Source organism: Nicotiana attenuata, unplaced genomic scaffold (genome assembly GCF_001879085.1).
Source record: "Nicotiana attenuata strain UT unplaced genomic scaffold, NIATTr2, whole genome shotgun sequence".
In the NCBI taxonomy this organism is placed as follows: domain Eukaryota; kingdom Viridiplantae; phylum Streptophyta; class Magnoliopsida; order Solanales; family Solanaceae; genus Nicotiana; species Nicotiana attenuata.
In genome coordinates this window covers 1971-14905 of record NW_017673414.1, presented here as the reverse complement: position 1 = coordinate 14905, position 12935 = coordinate 1971, and positions in this window count along the sequence as shown.

The following is a 12935-nucleotide window of genomic DNA, read 5'->3' as shown; positions in this document are numbered from 1 at the left end:
AAAGTCATAACAAGTGTCGACTGTATGAACAAAACTTCAGCTTATCAAGTGCTGAAGTTTTTAGAAATACACTAAATAACTTCAGTAGTTTGTGCTGAAGTTTTTTGAAAATGCTCTACGATAAAAACTATTGAATCCAGGAAAATAACTTCAGCTTATGAAGTGCTGAAGTTTTTAGAAATACACTAAATAACTTCAGCAGTGTCTACTGAAACTATTGAATTCAGGACAAAAACTTCAGCTTATCAAGTGCTGAAGTTTTTAGAAATACACGAAATAACTTTAGCAGTTTGTGCTGATGTTTTTTGAAAATGTTCTACAACAAAAACTATTGAATCCAGGACAAAAAACTTCAGCTTATCAATTGCTGAAGTTTTTAGAAATACACTAAATAACTTCAGTAGTGTCTGCTGAAGTTTTTTTGAAAAAGCTATACGACAAAAACTATTGAATCCAGGACCAAAACTTCAGCTTATCAAGTGCTGAAGTTTTTAGAAATACACTAAAAAACTTCAGCACATTGAGCTGAAGTTTTTTGAAAAAGCTTTACGACAAAAACTTCAACATGTTTTGGTATTTTTTTTAACTTGATACTTTTACTAGCTACTTTTTGTCATTTACCACCTATCACCTACTTCATCTTTCATTTAAATTTCTCTGACCATATAGTAAATGAAGTTATTTTTTTACTATACAAAAAATGTGGCCTTATTTTTTTACTATTTTTTATTGCATTTACCAACTACTAGCATTTACCACTTACTTGTTTTTTGAAAAAGCTTTACGACAAAAACTCTCGAGTCCAGGACAAAAACTTCAGCTTATCAAGTGCTGAAGTTTTCAGAAATACACTACATAACTTCAACACATTGAGCTGAAGCTTTTTAAAAAAGGTTTACGACAAAAACTATTGAATCCAGGACAAAAACTTCAGCTTATCAAGTGCTGAAGTTTTTAGAAATGAACTAAATAACTTCAGCACATTGGGGTGAAGTTTTTGAAAATAAATCACAACCATAAAAGTGACCATTTTCACCACCACACACGTCACACACATTCCACAAATAAGATTGAGTTGGTTCACATAACTCGCTCTCGGGAATATTTTGATAATTTTGATACGGGTGGTTTCCTTCACAATATGTATGAGGATCAATTGTAGAATTAGCTACACCTAAATTCCCATAATTCCAAGATGTCATGTTTCTCAAATCAACAGTTATAATAACAAAAAATAAAAATAAAAAAACAAAAAAAATAAAAGTTCAAACTTGAAACCTAGAAATATGTACACCTACAGCTACACCGTTAGTTCCCCGACAACGGCACCAAATTTGATCACTCCCAACTCTAGTCCTAAAAAGAATAAGCGATCGCTGCAAATATAATCCGGTCTAAAAGTCCGGAGTCAAATCCCATAGAGAACTAAGGTTTCACTATAACTGTTCAATATCGCTAAGAAGACAAGCTCGAATAAATTTTTAAGTTATAAAGATTAAGATTCTTATATCTAACTAATTAACTAAGAAACTAAAGCACTAAATTAACAACTAAAGATACTAATGGTAGGAGATTAAATTTAGGAGGTCTAGATTTATGATTTCCCCAAATGTTGGAAACCTTCCCGCTATGTTCCCTACAATTTCGCCTATGTATTCTCTACTGATCGTAAGCACTTTAGGTGTCGTAATTCTCTCTTGAGCAACTACAACAATTCACTAGACATATTCTTTCGAACTACGCTAGTTGACTTTATCTAACTGCTCATTATGACCACGTCAAGGCTTTGTTATTTCTAAACCTACCTTTAAACTCATTGTATTGATTTCTCACATACGTTAGGAGTGACGTTGTTCAACAACCACCTAAATATGTATCATTTCTCAAGAAACACATAATAAATAGGCACAGTCAATCAATGGTCATTCAATCAACTGAAATAAGCATGTAGTTGAACAAATAGACAAATTCAAAGGTTAAATTATATTAAAACATAACAAGAATTCATCCTCCAAGAGGTTCCATAAAACCCTAGATAACAAATTAGCTAATCATAATAGTATGCATAAGTACAATACTAGAATTCATAATCAATAATGGAAATAGGAAGAAGGAAATGAAAAACTCGTAGAAGAATTCTCCGCTTTGCTCCTAGTGTGTTCTTGCTTCCTTAGGTCGAATCCCCCGTCTCCTTAGCCTCCTTAGGTCTAAATTATGTCAAAAGTCCCAAAAATAACATTTTTTTTATGTATATATACCAAGTAGGGTCGGGCCCAAATAATTAGACCTTCTCCTACGCGAAAAAGGACAGTTTTACCGGACAGAACGTCCGAGGCCGCGGATTCAACCACGGATTTGGCCGCGGATTTTACCAAGTTTCTGCCTCACATCCGCGGCCAGTGCGCGCCCGCGCACTTGTCGCATATTTTTCACCCTGTTCTGTTTGGAATTTGGAAAAGTGTAAAACATAACAGTTGTAGCCCTTTGAATTAGCTTTCCAATCATATATTATGGAGCTCAAATAGAGTTCTGAGCGAAAAGATATGTATATTTTACTAGACAGTGCGCAATATTCCTACTCGATTCTTCGTTCATTCTTAACTATCATCCGTTGATCCCCGAACACGATCCCAGCTTAATTCCTTGGGCTTTTACTCAGATTTCAAAGCTCCAAATCACTTGAATTCATTCCATAACATCTACATAGCTCGGAAGCACTCCTACAAGGCATAAAACACATAATTAGTGCAAAACACTAGCGATTAAAGCACAAACTTAACTGAAGTGCAGTGAATTGGAATGTAATAATCGACTATAATACGTAATTATATCCTATCATCACTTCGCCATGAGCATTTTTTATTTTTTTGTCTTTTTAGGTCCATAAAATAGGAATTCAAGACGATTTTTAATTTTCGTGTGCTAATGTCCATGCCATCTTCATGAATTCGGGCGTCGGGCTTCGAATCGCCTAAAATTTTGTGGGCCAATCAGAAATGACATAATGAATAATAGTCATTGCTTCGCCATGACTATTCCTCGTTTTTTGATGTTTTAGGGCAATAAAATAGGAATTGAGGTCGTTTTTCAATTTTTTGTGTGCTAATGTCTATGACATTTTTATGAATTCTGGGGATGGGCTCCGAATCGCCTAAAATTTTGTGGGCTCATTAGAACAACCTAACAAAAAATAGTTATCGCTTCACCATGATCATTCCTATTTTTTTGGTCTTTTTAGGATTATAAAACAAGAATTCAGGAAGATCCCAATTTTTGTATGCCAATGTCAATACCATTTTGATGAATTCGGGCGACAGGCTCTAAATCGTCTAAAATTTTGTGGGCCTATCTAAAATGAACTAATAAAAAATTATCATTGCTTCGTCATATTTGTTCCTCGTTCTTTGGCGTTTACGGCCATATGACAGGAACTCAAGACGATTTTCAATTTTTCATGTGCTAATATCCACGCCATCTCCATGAATTCGTACAACGGGCTCCGAATCGCTTAAAATTTGTGGCCCTTCAGAAACGACCTAATAAAAGATAGTCATCGCTTCGCCGTGGCCTTACCTCATTTTTTGGCATTTTAGAGTCATAAAACAGGAATTCAGAACGATTTTCTATTTTCGTGTGTTAATGTCCACGTCATCCTCATGAATTCGGGCGACGGGCTCCAATATCGCCTAAAATTTTGTGGCCCTATTAGAAACGACCTAATGAACAATATTAATCACTCTGCCTTGACCGTTCATCATTTTTTAGCATTTTAGGCCCATAAAACAGTAAATCGGGACTATTTTCAATTCCACGTCATCTTCATGAATCCGGACGACATGCTCCAAATTGCCTGAAAACTTTTGGGCTCACCATAAATGACTTATGAAAAATAGTCATGGCTTTGCCATGAATTTTCCTTGTTTTTTGGTGTTTTAGGGCCATAAAATATGAATTCAGGACGATTTTTAATTTTTCATGCAAATGTCCATGCTATCTTCATGAATTCGGGTGACAACCTCCGAATTACTTAAAATTTTGTGGTCCCATTAAAAATGACCTAATGAACAATGATAATTGCTTCTCCATGACTGTTCCTCGATTTTTGGCATTTAGGGCCATAAAACAGGAATTCAGAACGATTTTTGATTTTCATGTGCTAATGTTCACAACATTTTCATGAATTCGGGTGATGGAATCCGAATCACCTAAAATCTTGTGGGTCCATCAGAAATGATCTAATGAACAATAATCATTGTTTCTTTGTGACTGTTCCTTAGTTTAGGCGTTTTAGGGCCATAAAACAGGAACTCAGGACGATTTCCAATATTTTCTGTCTGCTAATGTCCACGTCATCTTCATGAATTCGGGTGACGGGCTTCGAACCGCCTAAAAATTTGTGGGCCCATAAAAATGACCTAATGAACAATAGTCATCGCTTTCATGACTGGCCATCGTTTTTGGTATTTTACGGCCATAAAACAAAAATTCAGGACGATTTCCAATTTTTCGTGTGCTAATGTCTACGCTATATTCATGAGTTTGGGGGTGACGAACTCCGAATCGCCTAAATTTTGTGTGCCCATCAGAAACGACCTAATAAGTAATGGTCATTGCTTCTCCATGATCGTTTTTCATTTTTTGACGTTTTAGGGCCATAAAACAAGAATTCGTGATGATTTTCAATTTTTTTGTGTTAGTATTCGCATCATCTTCATGAACGGAACATATTCTTATTGGAAAAATATTCCTAGAGCTAAACCCTTAACACCTGTGTCACACAATTACTATTTCGTACTCTCTTTCCCCATTTTATGTAACTCCTTTAATACCATTTCTATTGATTTCCATTCAATATATATATATATATATATATATATATATATATATATATATATATATATATATATATATATATATATATATATATAATCTTTCCTTCTCTGCTAAGCCATGGTAGGTAGAGTTATCCGATAACTCTGCTTAGATAAAGTTGTCTAGTAACTGTGTTGCTTCCATTTAGCATTAAAAATACGCATAATTGGACCTACCTTTTACATATATCTATTGGAACCCTATTCACCTCTTTAAGTGAATTTAAATGTTATTCTAATCACTTTTTTCGATCCTTATCAGCATTTCATATATAAGTTATTATCTCAGGAATAATGTTCCTGGCCATGATAAACTAGTATTATTGTATCCTAAGGTCCCAAGTTAAGACCAATGGAATTATTTCTAACTTTACAACTTAAACATAATTAGAGCTTCGATAATGTGTGCCTTTATTGCTCACATAATGTATAGTACGAAAGACCAAATCCTTAACCCTATGCCTTTCATTGTGGGGGAAGGTGGACCTAATAGAAAGTGTCTAGTCTCTTCTGTGGTCCTATGCTCTATTAATTAAATGAATCCAATCACAAGTGACAAAAAGAATGGCTTATGAATATGTTGATGAAGATAGAAGAAAAGTCAGTGAAAAAAATAATTTGTTTTGTCTGTAGCATGCTACTAGATCTATTTCTCAGAATGATATATTGGACCACATTCCTAAGGAATTTACTTTGTCTCATTGAGGAAAGGATGGGCAACAGCTGGGGCAAGTCGTGTTGTTTGAGTCTTGTTGGATAAAGTTATCTGTTACTTGTACGTGCCGGTGAGAGATAGCAAATGCACCATTAAAGTTGTGTTGTTTTCGTTGTTGTTATTGTGTTGGTTTTCCAGCATTGTTACATGAAATTATGAGATCGGTTATTCTGGGTTCTCCGACTGTGAGGATTGCGTTCTTTTTCATAAATTAACTGCCTTATTTTCATTCCTATTTTCCTTATATTATTATTAGTCGTGCATCTGTCTGAATGATGCAGCAGTGGCATTTGGCGACCGACCATATGCAACTCTTGACTGGACTAGAGGGTATTCCGCACAATGACTAGTATAATTCGTGTATCTGTCGGTAGAGGGTTCAGATAAAGTAAGTAGCTCGCAAAGAGACCTAACATGTATTTTTTTTACATTGGGTTCTTTCATTAACTGATATGAATGTTAGTTCGGTTATTTTTTTTTTTTTTTTGTGCAAGCAAGCTGATTCTGACACAACAGTTATTAAAGAAAGACAAATCGTGGTGTCAATGCAGAAAGAAAGAGACTACTCAAGAAATTCAAAAACAATAGGAACATGGTTACATTATGGAGTTTGAAGATGAAATTTATTGGATAATGAACAGTGATTGACAAAAATCCAAAGAAAAAATAGTGGAAATATCACTCTCCTAGCAATAGAAACATGATACTTGCTCCTTTCCAAATATTAACCACTTTAACAAACTTAATTTATTTCAAAATATTTAACATTTAATTTTAGCAACAAAAGAAGCATTTAGTCCTTCTCTTTTTTCTTTTTTTTTTTTTTAAGTATGACACTGCTGAAAAACAATATCTGGTTAGAATAGATAGATTTATAATGTGTGTGGAGGAAAGATTTTCGCTAAGGTTTAAAAATAAAAGAGATGGTGACTAGTGCCAATTGAACCAACGACCTTACAAGTATTTTAGTAACTATGTTTTTGGGCTCTGTGAAGTGGATTCATAATACAATATATAGAAGCACAAAACGTCCCTTATATATATATATATATATATATATATGTCACGACCCCAATCCCGGTCGTGATGGCGCCCAACACTAATGCTAGGCAAGTCCGACCAATTTAAATACTCTCAACCCAAATACGCAATCCGTTAACAAATAATACGATTAAAATAGCAAATATCAAGGTTCCAATCCGAAACTAAATAAAATAGTATGGAAAATAATAACGAATATCCCAACATTCCCCAATAGATCTGGAGTCACGAGTCTAGAGCCTCTAGATGTAACAGAGTAATATATATCCATAGTAATAAAGAAGTCTAGGATATGGAAAGACAAATGAAATANGGTCACCTTGCTCAGCTACATTAGCCATACCTTCAATCAGCTAATAACCCGCTACCGGGTGAACAATACCTGCAACTGCACGCGAGGTGCAGGGAGTAAAGTGAGTACTTCCAACTCAGTGGTAATAAGAGTAAATAATAATAACTGAGAGGCAAGAAATCACGTAAGAGCACTCCATCATGCTATATAGGACAGTACCACTCTTTGAGAAAACAGTAAAACCGTGAAAATCCTTTAGAAAATATCTGGCTCAGTTTAAAACCTCTTTTGAAAACATCCTTTTCCAACAGTCAAGCAAACGAACGCGTAATCAGATAGTGCAAGTCCGCACATAAGACAGCCCATCGGGCACAACACTCCACAAACAGTTAACACCAGGGCATCTGGTAAACAGTACAAGCAATAGCATGGATGCCAATGATATGAGAGTGCTAAATGTCATGACACATAGTACAAACAGGAACCAATGCATGAATGCAATGCAATGCATATGACCGCTGCGGCGCGCAGCCCGATCCATTTGGGTACCCGCGCTCACTGTGGGGGTTCAGACTCCGGAGGGGCTCCTACAGCCCAAGCGCAATATCATCATAGTATCGCTGCGGCGTGCAGCCCGATCCATCCTCAGTCCAGAACATGCAAATGAGCCACTCGGGCAATGTCAAGTAATAGCTTTTAACTCAAAACATCAGAAAAATGCAATTTAAGTCTTTAAACTTTAACAATATGACTGCACATTTCAAAACAGGGTTTAACTCAGGACTAAAATCATTTAATATGCTAAGTGTCATGAAAACAGTGATAATAATCCCTAAAGGATTCAAATAATCGGCACGAAGCCCAAAACATGGCAATCAACCCAAATCACGATAGCATCAAGTAGGTTTCAGTCAATTACGCAGTAAAATCAACAACCGGGATGGACCAAGTCGCAATCCCCAACGGTGCTCTATCCCACGCTCATACCTGGCGTGCAAGTCACCACAATACAGCACGATGATGTGCAAATCCGGGGTTTCAAACCCTCAGGATATCATTTACAAGTATTACTCACCTCGAACCGGTGAAATCTCTAGCTCTCGACGCCTTTGCCCCTCAAACCGGCCTCCACGTGCGTCGAATCTAACCAAAATTAGAGCGAATACATCACAATATGTCAAGGGAACAATACCCAATCGAAAACAATCGAAAATTAGCAAGAATCTCGAAACTAGCAAAACCCGAGCCCCGGGCCCGCTTCTCGAAAAATTACGAAATTCACATCACCGGATTCCTCGTCTCGCCACGAGTCCATACATATAAAGTTCACCAAAATCGGAGTTCGTTTGACCCTCCAAATTCCATTTTTACATCAAAATTCTCAAACCCTAACTTACCCCATTTTTACCCTTTAATTCCTTGGGTTTTCAGTGTTAATTCATGTTTATACACAATAATAACATAATCTAAGCCCAAGAATCCATACCTGATGATAGCCCTCGAAACCCTCTTCAAAAATCACCCAAAATCTCCTTAGTCCGAAGTCCAAAATGTTGTTCTTTCAAAAATTCGCGAAGATGATTAATTTCACTTAACTGCCAGGCATTTCGCTTCTGCGGGTCCAGTACTGCTTTTGCGGCTTCCGTTTATGCGGTCAACGTCCGCTTTTGCGGACCTTTCACTTAAGGCAACCTTCCACTTCTGGAGTCCCCAATCGCATCTGTGGGACCGCTTAAGCAATCCAATGTTCCGCTTCTGCGGAACCTGACCAGGGTTCCGAATTCCGCTCCTGCGAGGTCTAGCACGCTTCTGCGAGGCCGCCTATGCGGTCCTCCTTCCGCTCCTGCGGAATCTAGCAAGGGCCAAGACTTCCGCTTCTGCGCACCTTCCAATCGCTTCAGCGAGACCGCACCTGCGGTCCCATAACCGCAGGTGCGAAACCAACAGATACCAGCAAGGTTGAACCTGCAATTAACTCCAAAAACCTTCCGTTTAACCACCCGAATTCACCCCGAGGCCCCCGGGACCTCAACCAAAAACACCAACACATCCTAATACCTTATTCAAACTTGTTCCAATCCTCAAAACACTTCAAACAACGCTAAAACCATCAAATCACATCGGATATGTGATTCAAGCCTAAGTTTCTTAAAAACTTCCGAATTACGCATTCGATCAAAAACCCGACCAAACGAAGTCCGAATGACCTGAAATTTTACACACATATCCAAAATCACCTAACGGAGCTACAGCAACTCTCAGAATTCCATTCCGACCCTCGGATCAAAGTCTCACCTATCAACCGGAATTCGCCAAAATACTAACTTCGCCAATTCAAGCCTAATTCTACACCGGACCTCCAAAATCAATTCCGATCGCACTCCTAAGTCACAAATCATTTCTCGAAGCTAACCGAATCACCGGAAATCACATCCGAGCCTTCTAACTCATAAGTCAACGTCCGGTTGACTTTTCCAACTTAGGCCTTCCTTAAAGAGACTAAGTGTCTCATTTCTTATCAAAACCAATCCAAATCAACTCTAACACACCACATACCGACAACGAAACATAAAGAAGCATAAAATGGGAGAAACGAAGCAGTAACACATGAGATGACGGGTCGGGTCATCACATCCTCCCCAACTTAAACCAACGCTCGTCCTCGAGCGTACCCAGAGTTGTACTAGAAGCAACCCAATAGGTGAATGACCTTACCAAACATATACCCAGGGTGATCCCTCGTCACCCTACCTCCATAGGTCCGATAACACAATATAGCTGAAATTTCACAGTCCATCTAAACCATAAACCGTAGAACCACATTGCACTTTCCGAAATCATACACAAGATCAGAACTTCACATCTATACCCAGAATAAACCTGCACCAACTGTAATAACCCATACCTGCAACCTCAGGTGAAATCATATGATATACCACATAATCCAAACACTCGAAACGGTAGCCTCTATTCACAGCAGTCGCCCACAACAACCAAATACCGGCAGAAAACCTCTTATCAACTAAGGTCTTATTCCAACACTTTCATATACTGCCAACGATAAATGAAACATGCTATAAATCATAACCATTTCTCATATCAACCATCCATGAAGCCGCTTCCCCTTTGACTAATACCACAACAGATTTCCGGGCTGAACCTCGAATCCAACACACCACTCTGGTGACATGACACCTCAATGCAGGCCTAAGCCACAACTTGCATAATACACGCACCAATGAGGAACGGTCTGAACATACCCAAATAAGGACAAATGACTCAACCGAAAGAGCTGTACCTCAAGCTCATCAACACCATTACAACACAAGGCTGAGACCCCGTCTCACGTCATAGAAATAGAGTACCTGAATCCAAAAGGTCATATCTCCATGTAGCCTCGCTACAATACGCGATCCTGTCCAGACACTGCTGCACATGAAACACCTCAAGTCACTATGCTCGAAATAAACAGCCACGCACAATTTGATGTCTGGAACCCAAGCAATTCATTACACCCACGGTGAAACAGATAACAGTCATAGCCAACCCGATAGGTCATAGCCAACACTCAATTACTCTTCCCGCTCAACTTTCTCTATGAATCCTCAATAGAACCGCACCACATGTGCCCATATCCAACAAATCATGACGTCTCAACACACCGAAAAGCAACTCATAGCTCTCCTTAGATCACTAGCAAGCTCAATAACGATCGAATCAACCTACCCCTCATCAACATAATCCGGGGCCAACCAAGCTAACTCAAGATAAAAAACAAATAGCCACATCGGCGTGCCCACGAACTCAACACCAAGAAGCCTGAAGCTGCTCCTTCCACTACTATAACTCCTGTCGGAGCCTTATGATACGGTGTCCGGCACCAAATCAATACCGAATCCCCAATCTCGCCCGGCGACATGCCCGGCCACAAAAAACGCATCCGAAAAAGTCATCAATACCGGAACTGAATCAATGGTAGAAACCTCTGCACTGACATCCATCACGAATGCCCCATTAAGAAAAGTAATCCTTCTCAGCCGTCCGCTGCATCTTTTGAAATATATACCACTCTGCAAGAACATAATCAATGCACCTTGCCGCTCAACCCGTGGCATTTCCGGCCTAGCCCGTTGCACAATAGTCTAGAATAACCCAACACTGAGACAACCAGCCTACAATCCAATATCATATCCAAAATTTGGCATACCAAGCAAAGAAAGATCCACTCGGACCTCTAATTCCCAATAACCGCTAGACGGTGCCGATGCACACGATTTACAACAACTGCATAGCCTGAACACGAGAACTCCTAGTCTCCAACTCTATATAGCACACAAATCACTATATCTGATCCCAAATTGCGCCGTACGAATACATATCACACCTCAAGTACCCAATCATCCCACGAAAGGAATTCTAAAGTTTCCCTGTGCCATCAAACAAACTCAGATATCAACAGTCGATCCCAAATGCCGCAACACTACCGAAGTATTATCAGTTTACATCACATTGCCCTTTTACTGGAACATATACCCCCGTCGAATCACTATGGTTGGCAATACCATTTTCCTTAATCATTTGAAGATCGATTCTTTAATCACCTGCAGCTGCCCGTGCTGCTTAAGAATTTAATGACTTTCCATTATGAACAGAACCGTAACCTTACACACACAAATCCCAATCCTCCACCACATATCGCATATACCATACCACACTAGTATAACATGAGAACTCCATCTCCCTTCCTAGCCACAAACATATACGTACTCCACTAGTCAAGAACTCTCCATCAATCCCATCAAGAAGAGAAATCATTACACATTCCATGTTTCGCATGCCCATAGGCAATTTATACGTCTCTAAACCACGATAAAACTTATCAAGAACTCTCCCCCAATTCCATTGCACAAGCTAAACTGCCAGGACTGAATCCTTCTACCCGAACCAAGCTAAGCAAGCTGTCAAAACTCAAGAGCCTTGCTGCACAACACCGGTAAAAGCTCATTACCTCGAACACATACGAAGAATTAATCATATCTTTACCATACCGATTCGGTCTACTATCAAGCTATTCCATCTATCTAATTCCCCTTTTTATTCATCATCCACTTGATATTTCTTCCTCGTTGTAGCATCACAATGCCTCAATCCAGGCTTACCACACGAGACTCGCACATAAGACCACACTGTCTAAGACCCATAGGCCACTGAATACTCTCTCAATTGTTTCCCAGAAATACCACACTCCCGAATGCTTTACTCTGAAGAACTTTTTACGAGTCTAAATTCGCTTCCTTTACTTTCCAGGTACCGACACATAGGATCCCATGATCAACATAAAAATACCACAAGTCTTGACATTTTCTATTGAAAACACTGTCTTTAGTCACATACACAGCCTTAAAACACCTGAGTGTTACATGTAGATTCTTGAACACATTAAAACCATTCTCGAGAGTCATTCACTCTTATTCATCTACAACTTACCTGATTTAACGAACAGAACTACTCGTGCTTTATTGGCACTCCGATACCGTAAAATGAGACCCGCATCCCAATACAACCAAGCAACTTCCTGCTCTATGCACCGAGCATTCTTCACCAACAACGACTCTAGACATTCCGTAATTCTCATACTCTATGGAACATAATATAACCTTTGTCGAAATTTTTTGCCTCACTCATGCCATCCTCGGCTCAATTTCTGCAACTAGAACTGATTTGCCAGCATACCTCGAAACGGAACCAACATAGCACATAACCGTGCGATCAGCTAATCAACAGCAACCTCCCCAACTTGGCTCAAAGCCATATATCAAGACACACTCGATAACCCATAATACTTTTACTCTAATGATGTCACAATATCATAGTGAGATTAAACTCAAATCATCTACAAGTTTTGTGAAAGCACAGATCATCTAGCACTGAAATCCTCTACAAATCTCGCATTCATCCCCATACCAGTTGAGTCCACTCCCTTGAGCGACCCGAATTTATCAAATTTCAACTCGTA